The 12,701-nt window shown below is 45.7% G+C and overlaps 1 long non-coding RNA gene across 1 annotated transcript; it reads right to left on the reverse strand.

Moving 5' to 3' along the window:
* Positions 1-1,233: 1,233 nt before the first annotated feature.
* On the reverse strand, positions 1,234-3,822 carry LOC117837453 (uncharacterized). Its single transcript, XR_004636359.2, has 2 exons — positions 2,829-3,822; positions 1,234-2,214 (listed from the first exon to the last, which is right to left on the reverse strand). It is a non-coding gene; the product is annotated as an uncharacterized lncRNA (long non-coding RNA).
* Positions 3,823-12,701: the final 8,879 nt, after the last annotated feature.

Genomic DNA, 12,701 nt, shown 5'->3' on the forward strand with positions numbered 1-12,701 from the left:
CCAGGTGTATTACAGCAAAACAGTGTGTGTATACACACACACCATATATTAAAGTGCGGTTGTTTCTTTCGACCATCATGGTTGTTTTGTAAAAAAATCCCTCAACTTTTTCATAATCAACCCGCAGGCCTTGGAATAGTTCTTAATAATTTTGTGAAAAGGTCCCCAAACTTTACTGCAATTGACCCGAGGTCCAGCCTTTGCTCTTGTTCTTTTGTCACGCGCACACAGCGCGCTTGCCGGCGGCGGCGCGGGACGCGCGCCACCGCTCCATCGCTCGCGTGGCCAACCCTTCCCGCGCTCACCACGCACTACTGCCACTCGCCCTGGCAGGCAGCTGCTCCCTCGGGCTGCACGCCCTACCCACCACGTAGACCTAAGGGGTGAAGGAGAGAGGAGGAAGGGGAAAGGAAACAAGGAGGTGATTGCCTCCTTGCAGTAAACCAAGTAGAGTCATATGCCAGCGAGGGCATGGTGCCAGGGAGGGGGGCATCTAGCAATTGGGGGCTCGATTTTGCACTTGATTGGAATGATTTGGAGTGGATTGTAGAAGGGAGGTGGATGGAAACAAGAAGAAGAGGAGGATGCACTCCTGCTCATGGTGGCCAGATGTGTTGTGACCTAGCGCTCGAAGCGGGAGTGAGGCTAGGCACGGGGAGGATAAGCGCTTGCCTGGGCAACGGCGAGGACGGCAAGATGCGCGGTGCCTGGGCGACTACGAGAATAGGGCAAGATGCGAGTGGCGCCGATGGACGAAGAGACGGCAACTGGCTGGATGACGATGAGTATAGAGGAAATCGAATGAATGGATAGAACGGAGGTTAAGCGGTGAATTTTTTTATTTCCATGTGTGGATCCCACGTAATAAACAGATGGTATGAAACCACCCATAAATATCTTCTACTACTATACATGCAAAGAGAGGACTACTAGGTACAACGCACCAACATATTGTGAAGCGAAGCCAACATATTAGGAACAAGCGAATAATAACGTGAGAGCAAGTAAGGACCCGTAGCATCGCACGGGCATTTCTACTATTATATATAAAAGTGCAATTTGTCAACCCATTATCGGTGTATTCTCTGTTATATATGTTGTTTGCTTGGTGTGCATGCCCTATCATCCGTTATCTTGTTTTCCTTTTGTGACCTCTTACTACCTCCATTAATTTTCAGAACGATACCCCCACTTTTCTATTGGGAATAGAAGTGTATAACCACCATCACTCCAGAACTTAACCTCATAAAGATTATGTCGTCGCAGAAACTGGTCTGCTTTTGTCCAGCTGACCAACAAGCCTCAAGCCGCTACAATATACGAAGGCTTGACCACCAAAACAAAAATCTATGAATGCTTAAAAGGTCAGGCATAGTGAACTCCCTCGCCTTGCACCACCTCTCCAATGCGATAAGCAGGATTCGATCCTTGGACTGCGCCTGATCACTTTGCCTAATTCATTCTCTATAATATTAACCATATTCTGCTCTGAATGCTCAGCTGAAAGTAGTTCTGCTTCATCCTTGCCATCACCAACTGAACCTAAGGGACTAGCTTCTATCCCAAGAACTTCAACTTGCTCTACAGATTCAGTCAAAGGAGGAGGCAGTGTAGATACGCCCAGATTAATGTTGTGATCATCCATATTATCAACATCAATGTTCTGATTCAGCAGCACAGCATGAGGAAAAGGCTTATATGGCACAATGGCTTTGGAAGTTGAAGGCTGGGCTCCAGAAATTCTTGCAATCCTCCTACTCCCAGTCTCACCAAGTGATAAGCTTTCACTTATTGAGCACATTTGGCTCAAAAGCAGAGTCCCAGGATCTCTTGAGACCCTTCAGCAGAGGAAGCTCATTCACATAAGGTGGCTTAGATGCAGAGATCACAGGTAAAATCATCCTGCAGAGATTAGCAAACATCACATGCTCTTGAGGAGTTTGCTCTGACTCTCCGTGCACCTTACCCTTCTCACACGCTTGGACTTGTTGACTCTCCGTGCACCTTTACCTTCTCACACGCTTGGACTTGTTCTGCTTCACACGCTTCCTTAGCTTTCCTAATTAAGGACTCCAACAATATTTTCTTCTCAATCCTAACTCGATAGGCAGACCGAATCTTCTTGTAGGTTCTCAAGCTAAGGGCCATCGACAGAACACCATAATATTTAGGTGCATTATCCATCAACTTTGATACCTAATCTTCTGAAAGCACCTGAAAGAAACCATACAAGGATTTAGTTAGACCTTAACGAAACACTACAAAAACAACCAACTCGAAACCTGTAAACACAAGTACGCAACTAAGCCCACGATGTTTCAATTCGCCAGCTGCAAACAAGATGTCAAGCAAACTTAAGCAAGAAGGATTGCTAAGAAAAAATGCACATAGACGAATCGCCTGTTCATGTATTAAGAGTAAAACCAGCCAGCCCTGGGCATGAGGCTGAAGACCCTTTGCCTCCGCCTGATTCGCTGCCGCAGTCAAATCACAGCTAACCCACTCCACCGTAACAGCACTCGTGCCCGCACGCGGCTCGTCGGTGCGGCCACCGCCCCCCTGCCCTACCTCTTTTAAGCCCGCCTCCAACCCCACAGCCCCCAAATTCTAACTCGCCGATGCAGAGGAAGCAGCAGGTTGACTGGATCTGTGTGACCGGATCCAAATTGATTTCGTGAACGTGGAAATCGCCTCCCCAGATCTCTGTTTCCCCACCGCTATAAGGATCCGCTCTAGGGTTTCCGTTCTACCCTCAATAGCTACTGAAGTTTTCACTTCCGACGTGGGTGAGATTGAGAGAGGAGGATGACGGCGGGCGGGAAGCTCACCTATACTGGAGGCTGTACGCCCCTTAAATCGTCGCCCCATCGCCGGAGGAGGCTGCGAGAGGAGGTCGGGAATGGGGATCGGGGGGACTCCGGGAGGACCCCGCGGTGCTTCGCGTCGGGGTCACGCGGAATCAAGGGGGTTGATTAGAGCTGCGGCTAAAGTTCAGCCTAAACCCTATAAGCCACGGGACGCGCGCGGATTTGTTGATGGGCCGTTTTCTGTTGTTTTATTCGGCCTAGCACATCTTTCGATCTTTTGTCTCCTCGGCTGGAGCCTTCGTCACATGGAACGGAAAAATGGATCGTTCGCAGGCTCGAAGCGTCGTTGTGGTGACCCCCGTCCCCTCGCCAACACAGGGCAGCCACAGCGAGCGGCGAGCAGGGTTCGCGGCGGTTCTCGGAGACCGGGGCAGCGGCGAGTGAGGGTCGCGGTGGTTCTCGGAGACCGCCGCGTGCGGGGGCTGCGGGGCCGGGGCCCCAGCGGCATGCGGCAATCCTGGGAGGCGGCGCTGTGGGCAGCGTTGATGCCGGCGCGGAGCTGCTCACGCACTTGCTCCCAGCGTGGGTCCAGGGAGAAGGCAGAGCACGGCGGAGGTCGAGGCGCATGCACAGGAACCGCGGCCGCTTTCGCCCCAGTAGCGCCGCCTCCCCCTCACCGCCCAACGATGCTCAGCCGCGTCCGTCGTCGAGCTGAAGCGCCGTAAAGCTGCAGCCCACGGCAAGGCTAGCAGTTGGGGAGAGGGTGCGGCGGTGGCCAACAGTCGTCGATTTGGATTTGCAGTAGAAGGCAAGTCGTTAAGAAATCTTCTGTGGGTGAAACGAATCTTGATTCTGTACCTTTGATTATGCAGCTTACGTTGATGATTTGGATGCCGTTCCATTGCCTTCCTTTCTCCAAATAAATTTTGGTTTGTTTGTGGTTCACGTGCAATTGAGTGTCTATCAGACCAGCCATAGGACGCCCGCGGATTTGTTGATGGGCCGAATAAAACAGGATTTGTTGATTAAAATCTTTTGTACTACAGTATGTAATGAGTGTTTTCTGTGCTTTATTTTGCTTATTTATGTTGTTTCCGTTTTCAGAAGACCATGTAGACAAATCAATCCCGTATTTTGGATCTCAAAAAAGGCCGAGAAAGAGGCCTTTTAACCCCAGTGAGTGGGCCGAAAGGAAGGCACTTGTCTGCGGCCCGATTAATCAACCCAAGAAACCTTACTCGCGGCAGGTTCGAAAATGGAAACATCTCAAAACTCAAACATGTCCCAATCTTTTTGGTCAAGCGTGGTGTTGGCGTCAGCAAAAAATTTTGTGTGACCAAGATGATGTACGCATCTTGCAATCCTATCCAAACGAATATAAGTAAATGAAATGCTGCAGTCGCACTCTATCTTACTTGTTCAGCAAAGAATTGTTTTTATGATTAAGAAAAAGCCTTCTCAGCAAAAGAATTTGCCGTTGCGAATCTCCCTTTGTGAGTTGTGGGTTGTGACTGCCGTTGCTGCGAACGCCGCCGGCGCCGCCAGGTGCCAGGGCAGCTTGGCACGTCGGCACCAACGAGTCCACGACGCATCCCGGCCCCCTCTCGTCCCCCCCGGCCTTTTTGGCAAAGCAACCGCACCTCTTTCTCCGGGCCTTTTTAGGCACGTCGCCTGCCGCCGCGACCGCGAGCGAGGCTGCCAAACCCGAACCCGCCGGCCGGGTGGCCCCGCGGCGCCCCGCCCGAGCCGCCGGGAAAGCCCCCGCGCGCTCCCCCACGCACGCGAACGCGCCGCACCTGCACCTGCACCGCGGCTCGCCCGGACGCGAAAGGGGGTGGCGGCGTGGCGCGTCAAAAGACTCGGGGGCCTCTCCCTCCCTCGGTGGAGTTCCCCTGAAAAGGATGGAAAAAGAGGATGGTGCCGAGGTAAAAAAAAAATTGGAGGGTGGAAGAAGGGAATAATGGAGAATGGGCGGTAATTAGCGGTGGTTAATTAATGCGGTCGTGCCTGAAAGGGAGGGGAAAAGAATCAGCTCGCTAGCTTTTGCTTTGCCGGTCGTCGTCGTTGAGTCAGTTTGAAAAGTAGTGCGGGCATCACTCGCTCGTGGTTAGTTTACCATATCTGCCGGTGGTTACTCAGCCTTTCGCTTTTCCTGGATTGGGGTGTGAAGTTGCGCGGCACAATAGTGGTAGTGCATCGTTGATGATGTACTATACGCCATTATGCGTTGAGATTAGATGATTGCTAGTACTGGAGTAACGGTATTCCATAATACTATAGTGTTGTTGTTTGAGTTTTCATTCGGTGTAGGTGCTTTTTCGGTGTGGTTTCTTTTTTTTTTTTGCGTGAGTTGCCCATCTGCTCGGTAATAGGTTTGTTTAGTTGCGTACTTGAAAACACAGGTTTCGAGTTGGTTGTTTTTTAGTGTTTCGTTAAGCTCTAACTAAATCCTTGTGTGGTTTCCGGATGAGTCCTGCAGTCAAGTTTCCTTCTGCCTGTAAGGTTCTGGACTCAACTTTTTCTTTAAAAACTAGACCGTTTCCTTTTTCTATTAGGCCCCGTTTGGATCCCTTCATTTTGATGGAATTGGAATCTACTTAATGGAGTAGGCTAATTTATGTTGGAATATGGCATTCCACAACTTTCCAAAGTTTAGATATAAGCCTATCTTAAATTCATGAGGTGGGAGATGGAAATTGATTCTATAGATTATGGTTATTAGAATGGAATTCAATTCTTATAGCACGCTCTTGGACTCACTTATCTATAGTAGAAGTGTAGCATATAAGTATCTCTCCCATATCACCAACTATAATATACAACTATATTCCACATACAATTATATTAGCTTAATTAATTTGTGTCTAAATTATGATTATTAGAATGGAATTCAATTCCAATGAACCAAACGGGACCTTAAGGAAAAACACTTTGTTTCGTTAGGATTAGAATACCGTCACATGGAAGATAGGAGAGGAAAAGGATGGGACCTAGCTATCAAGAATAGAGGAGGCCATCCATAGGCGACAAAAAAAAATTAGGAGAGTGCCAACTTAGATTTCCTCGTTAGAACTACGCTACGATTGAAGGAAGTATCTTTTGCTAGCTAATTTTAGCTGCTAGCGGGCATATTGCAACCACGGTATATATGTACCACCAGTAGGAATATCTTTTTGCTGGTAGCAAAAATTTTGGCATGCGTGGCAGTAGATTGCACAACCGAAGATAGACACATCAGAGCATCTCTGTACAGTACGTGCACACAGCTCGTGGCTCGGTGTTGAACTGTTGGTGCACAAGACGACGAAATTCTTGCAGGCCAATAAGCAATCGCACAGAGGCTGCACAGCACGCGTATATCGTGTTAGCGTGCAAAACTACGAAGTAGCACGTCACTTTTCCATCGTCCAAACCATGTTAGCGTGTATCACGTGCAACAATGGCGCAACAGTGCCGGCCGGCCAGGCCAGACATCTACTGCGGCTAGCTCCAGGCGTAGTACGTTGAACAAGTACTTCTTTTTTGGAATTGCAAATAAACTCCAGTCTTCATCTTTGATTTTTATATAAAAAAGAATTATCAGTAGTACATCTGCAGCTGCGAATTGCGATGCTGCACGGAGATTCGTGCGCTGTAGCATGGGATTTTTGTGGGGGCGGCCTGCTAATCATTGTGGCTGCGGGAAATGCAGCTTCTGTGGAGGGATGCTTCTGCGTGGACGAGACCGGGGAAGCAGTAAAAAAAAAAACCATTGCTTCTGGGAAAGGAGCAAAGCCAGCAACTTTACTGTCACTGCACGCTACTGACTTGTAGTACCTCCTCTACCATCGACTTCTCTTTCTCTAGTTTATTCCATTCATCTGAACAAAGTGAAAATTTTCAGTGAAAAGCCAGGTTATTTTATTTTTTTATTTACCACAAAAGTTTAGGACTTGTTTACAACTCAGATTAGTAGTGACCTTATCTGGAACTACAGTATGCATTATCTTCATAACAAGATAGTGTTAAGTGGAAATGACACTTGCTTCATGCATCGGAAAATTCCAACGAAATCATGAAAAGGTCTCATACTCTCATGATCATCATCATCATCTAGTTACTAGTTAGTGTGCAATTTTGGTAGCATGCGGTATTCATCCATGGTTCCAGATATGGTAGTGGTGGTAAAGTGAAGGATTCCATTCTATCCAACAACAGTGAGAGGAGTGGAGTACCTCCTCCCTTTGTCAACGTGCGGCGCCAGTGAGTGACCTGGCCCTAGTGCTCGTCCCAATTATATGCCACTACTGTTTCCATGTGTGGCCATGTGGTACAGGGGCCTGAATAATTGTATCTCCCTGCTGGTGAAAAGTGGGGCATGGCAAGCGCACCATGGCAATTGGCAAGGCTCTTGTTGCATGGGACAACATGCGACGCCCAATTATGGTTGATCCGACCAATTGGATTGGATGGAGATGAAGCTAGCCCACCCTTGCATCATTTCATTGGTAAAATGAAGCAGGCAACGGTCACGCATACGAGCGTGATCGATCATATGCGACCGGCATAATATTCATTGTTAGCATACCATTTCAAGTTGACGGTATAGTATGTCACAAATGGTATAGGTCTCTCTTTCCATTTATACAAAAAAAAACTTCCATGTTTGACTTGAAGTGTGATCACGAATATTTGAGCAAGAAGTATTGGTCATGTGGCAAAAGAGCTCTTCTCAGGGAGCTCAAGCTTGAAAGTAATTGAGGGAGAAGTGTGAAAGAATGCAGCGTCCGCATCCTGCCCCAAGTGCCTTTTTATTCACAGGGCAATGCGATAAATGACGCATTTGGCCTTGGGTTTTTCCGGGGAGGCCATCAGGTCATGTGACCCATACCAAGGACATTTTTGTCAATGGCACATATGGTAGAGGTAGACATTCCGACTAAGGTTGCAACATGCATCCCGTTTATACACATCTTAGACTTCTTAAACTTCTTTCTGAATATAAATATACCATAATGGTATTTTAAATATGGGTGGGGCTATTTTAGAAAAGTTGTAATTTTTAAACACATCTTAGACATAACGCTAATATATATGGACATATACTTATTCTTATGAATGCATGCACTCGCACTCTACTCTTACGAATTCCTCTTGGCACAGGCCGGATGAGAAATAATACAATTAATTGATAAAAGTGAATCTGAAAAAGTAAACACCCTGTTAACTGTACAACTCAAACCATCACAAAGAGCCTAGCCAACCACTCTCTCCATCTATATTTATAAGGCATGGTATGATTTGGCAGAGTCTTCCAAATAAAATTTTGACCATTCATATATCTTATATTATATTATTTATGGTTATAAACTTATAATCATTGTAGAGTATATTTGATTATGAATCCAACCATATAAAATTTGCATTATAAAAATAAAAAATTAGTAGTCAAATTATTGATCAAATATTGCAAAGTTTGAATATTGATATAGCCTTATAAATAAAAATGGAGGGAGCAATTATGTAGCAAGTTTGCAAGCTCTTGTTTCGGCTTTATAACACGCTGATTACGTAGCAAGTGATGAACTGATGATGTAGCCCCGGAATATACTGTATACTTTTAGAAACTTTTTCAATTTGGAGTACAGGTACACCAACTCGCGGTAGTGCGTACGCGTAGCGGAGGAATAGTTCCGGGCCAATGGTTGGTGGAAACGTTGGAACGGACGGACAGTCAGCAGAGGGAAGAAAGAAAAGGCTACGCCTACACGCGGGGTGGGTCCCCTCCGCGCCAAAGTACACGCGGTGTTTGAGTGCGGAATCTTCCCCAGGGCTACCCGGAATCTTTACCCCCCGCTCAGCCCCCACGCTGTCGCGTAGCCCCGCGCGGGCCCCACCACCCACTCCCGCTCGCACCTGCAGGCTTCTGGTTGCAGTACGCCCAAGTACAACGGTGAATTCAATCCCCCGTTTATAAATGCTGTTTTCCTATTTATTTGGACTTAGACGCTCTCTCTATATCAGAAATAAATGGAAATAAATCTAAAGTATTTTTTATATTGGTATTGGAATTCTTCCTATAAAACACACTATCGAGAAGCTCAATAAAAGCATGCTAGGAAATCGTTTTGTGAATGGGATTTTTTATGATAGGCCTATGCGTACAACTTTGTGGGGGTGCATGTAAATATTACATGGCAATAGTGCCAGTCTGCCAGACATGTTTTTTAATCTTCTCTGTGGACTTTATTTAGGACCGCAGGCTGGTGTTTGTCTATGTTTTGATGTGAGGCTTAATTAAATCGTTGTAGGAGCCGCAGGAAATCGTATCAAAAAAACCGGGAAGCATCTCCTCTTCACAACAAGCTAGATTTCAACCAGTTCGATATAACGAAGCAAAACACAACATTTATTTTCCCAACAAAAACACCCACACAAGAAGCATACACCACTATAGCACAACACCTATTTCTCTATAAAGATAAACGTAAAGTATTTTCAATTGGTATTGAGATTGGAATTCTCACTACAATGCACATTATTGATATAGGTCCAATAAAACTGTGGTATTGTGAAGAACTCCTTTTGTGGATTTCGCAAAGAAGAAGAAGAAAGAATTCATTTTTTTGCAAATGTGATTCTTACAACCTACTTCTTTGAGCGGTGCAATATAAATATTACTCATAGCAATAGCGCCTGACATGTTTTATCTTCTTTGGGGATTTATTTAAGACCACCAACTAGTGCTTGGCTATGTTTTTTCTTAATTGAGGAGCGTTTGGCTATGTCATGATGCACTCATACCGTCATACGAGACTTGAATCTTTGTAGGAGCCACAAGAACAAAAAAGCATATGAAAGTCAGCAAACATATTCATACAAATTAGGTTTCACAATGCAATATAACGAAGCATAACACAACTGTTTTTTTAAAAGAAAAAACACACACATCTACAGCACAATGCTGTACTACACCAACCACTAACTGAGACATTTTAAGCAGCAGTAACTTGATCACATCTTTCCCCATAACAAAAAAGTTGGAAGCCATCTTCTTATAAATTTCTCGCCACGAGTTACCGGCCATCACTCCTGGTGCAGACCAATGAAGAGGAAGAAGAAAGAAGCAGCTGTGCCCGCATGCATAGGACCTGCAGGATCTGGAAGCTAGAGCAGTGCAGTGATGATGGATGGAGAAATAAATGCATGGAGGCCCATCAATTCATGTAAATCGCAGGATGTGTTTGGTTATAGGGACTAGTTTAGTCCTTGTCACATCGAATGTTTAGATAATAATCAGGAGTATTAAATATATGTTAATTACAAAATTAATTGTAATTCCATTAATTAGATTTAATAGATTCATCTCGTGAATTAACCTTCATTTATACAATTAATTTTATAATTAATCTATATTTACTCAACTGTTCGTTCAACCAAACACCCCCTTTCAGAACCAGCCGATCTCTGTCCCACATTAAACTGCAGTTAATCAAAACCCAGGCCGAGTTAAGTTAAAAGTACCGCGCAGTTACCCCCAGACTGCGAGCAGTTGAGTTAACTCGTGCAGCAGGCCGCAGCAAAGTTAACTGCACGCTGCAACGGAAGCAAGGAAAGCTGTTCTGAGTCCTGGCTCGCCTTCTCGTCTGTACGACTGTACTGCGGGGCGCGCCGTCTTTACTCTTTTACCGCACGCCGCCGTACGTACACGAAGGGATAAAAAAATGTTCACCGCGACGTACACGTACTTGGTCGTCCATGACGCGGCGAGGGTGTGCGTGTAACCGTCGTACGTGCTCGGCGTGCGTGCGGTACGGGCTGTTGCTTTGTCGCCGCCGTTGAGATTCTGATTCTTCACGGGCGCCGACCGCGATAGCGTCAGACCCAGAGACACGGTCCTTGCCATCCAGTCGTCGCAGTAAAAAAAAAAGAAAAAGGAAACCAAGGCAAGCGAAGCGAAGGCCACGCCGGCCATGAATTTCATCGGCCGAGATAGCTTGCGATCGACTACATGCCCGGTTAATTCGCGGTGAAAACAAGCTGTAATGACGGTCATTAGAGTGGTATCCACGGCATTAGGATGGGGAGATCATGAGGCATAATTGCGATGTTACCGTCTCGGCGGCCATTGATTAGGTTAGGGAGGTTCCGAGGTTAGCGTCGTCTTAACATCTCTTCTGTCCTAAGCATTAGTGGTAATTACTCACTGGCTATCTAGTTACTGATCCGAGATTATTTACATCTACCACGAAATTTTATATTTAATTATTTGCTCCGAGAGTAACATTTCCTAGCTTTCACTAGTATATAGAAAATCTATGTTTTTAGAAAAAAAACCAAAAGTACTTACAATTTGAAACATCCGGTTTTTTCTTTGCTATTGGCCTATTGCCTACTGTAAGGAACAGGTGGACGGTACAAGCAATCTTGAGAGATTCTACACGGAGGAAGCATCATGATTCTGATTCGACATGAAGCTTTTTTTTTTCCTCAAAAAAAGAAAAGGTTGGAAGAGACCGGTTGCTAATTTTTCGGATGTTTATGCTTGATCTAGGTTATCATAGCAAGAGAGGTAACTTTTAATCTATTCATGACAGCGACGTTGCAACAGTAGTAGCGAGTCCATGCAAATGACCATCATTCTATCTTGTTGGAGATCGCCAAATCTTTCTCATCCACTCTAGCTACTCATGTTGATGCTGGGAGCAGAGGGCACAGTGTGTGTGTGTGTGTGTGTGTGTGTGTGTGTGTGTGTGTTGGGGGGGGGGGGGGGGGGGGGGGGGGGGGGGCTTTCACGCAACTTGTAACACATGAGAGGGACCCCCAACCATGCATGGATCTCTACCACCCATATGAGTGCACTGCAAAAGATGAGGACAAAATATATGGGCTATTAGATGTGACCATTGGGCTATACTTAGTGGTAGATTGCCTGCACATAGGCATAGGTTTTGGAAGGGATGGAGAGAGAGCTTTGTGGTGGGTTTGTGGTTTGGTCTCTCTGATTCAGCAAAAGGGCAGCGGATCAGGGTGTGGTGTGGTCCATGCGAAGCAGAAGCAGGGGCAAGGAAACAAGGCACACAAAAAGATCAGGAATCGAGTGTGCGGGTGTTGGGGGGAGCTAGCTGTCCTAACAATTGGCACACTAGCCTTTGACGGATGGGGAGGAGGCTTTTGCTGTTGGCATGTAAGGCTGGATATGTTCGGTTAGTGGGGTTCCTTAAAATATACCTTGGAGCATCATGTGTAGCACATGCCACTGCAGGGTAATGTGCCACCACCCTAATTTGGGTTTATCTGAAACAGCAAATGAAATGTTCATCATAACTAGCCTTTTTTTGGTAATCAGTACGATGAAAAAAAAATCCGAATATATAGGGTTTCATTTTAATTGAATTTTTGGTTAATTGGTACTATTAGAGAAGCATCACAAATCCAAACGCGCTGCCACGAGGCGAATCATGAGATTTAACTCTTTTTGGAAGAATTATATGGCCTATGAGTTCCCTTTCTACTACTGGTGAAATACAAGGTTCATTCGCTTCCTACACACCCCTACCTACTTTTTAGGCCATTTTGAATCTCAATAACTTTGTGATCCGTCTAGTTCATTGCCCTTGACATTGACTTCCGTATCTCATACCATTACAAGCTGCTTAATTTTAACTTTACTAAAAAAAGATTAATGAAACATTGCGAGCATTTGTGGCCACGAGATCCCGTACGTGATGGCAAATGCAAGTTGTTGACGTGTTGATTCCGCAGAATATTGCCAGGGAATACTTATAAGAAAAATGGCAGGAAAAGAATATTATCACAAGTACAATCACAGGGTGTTCGAGCCAATGATGTACTGGTACCTGACGGCACTTGGGGGCATATAATACACACGCCCCAAGGACAGATTCGTATTTT

The sequence above is a fragment of the Setaria viridis genome, chromosome 1 (genome assembly GCF_005286985.2).
Source record: "Setaria viridis chromosome 1, Setaria_viridis_v4.0, whole genome shotgun sequence".
Taxonomy (NCBI): Eukaryota; Viridiplantae; Streptophyta; class Magnoliopsida; order Poales; family Poaceae; genus Setaria; species Setaria viridis.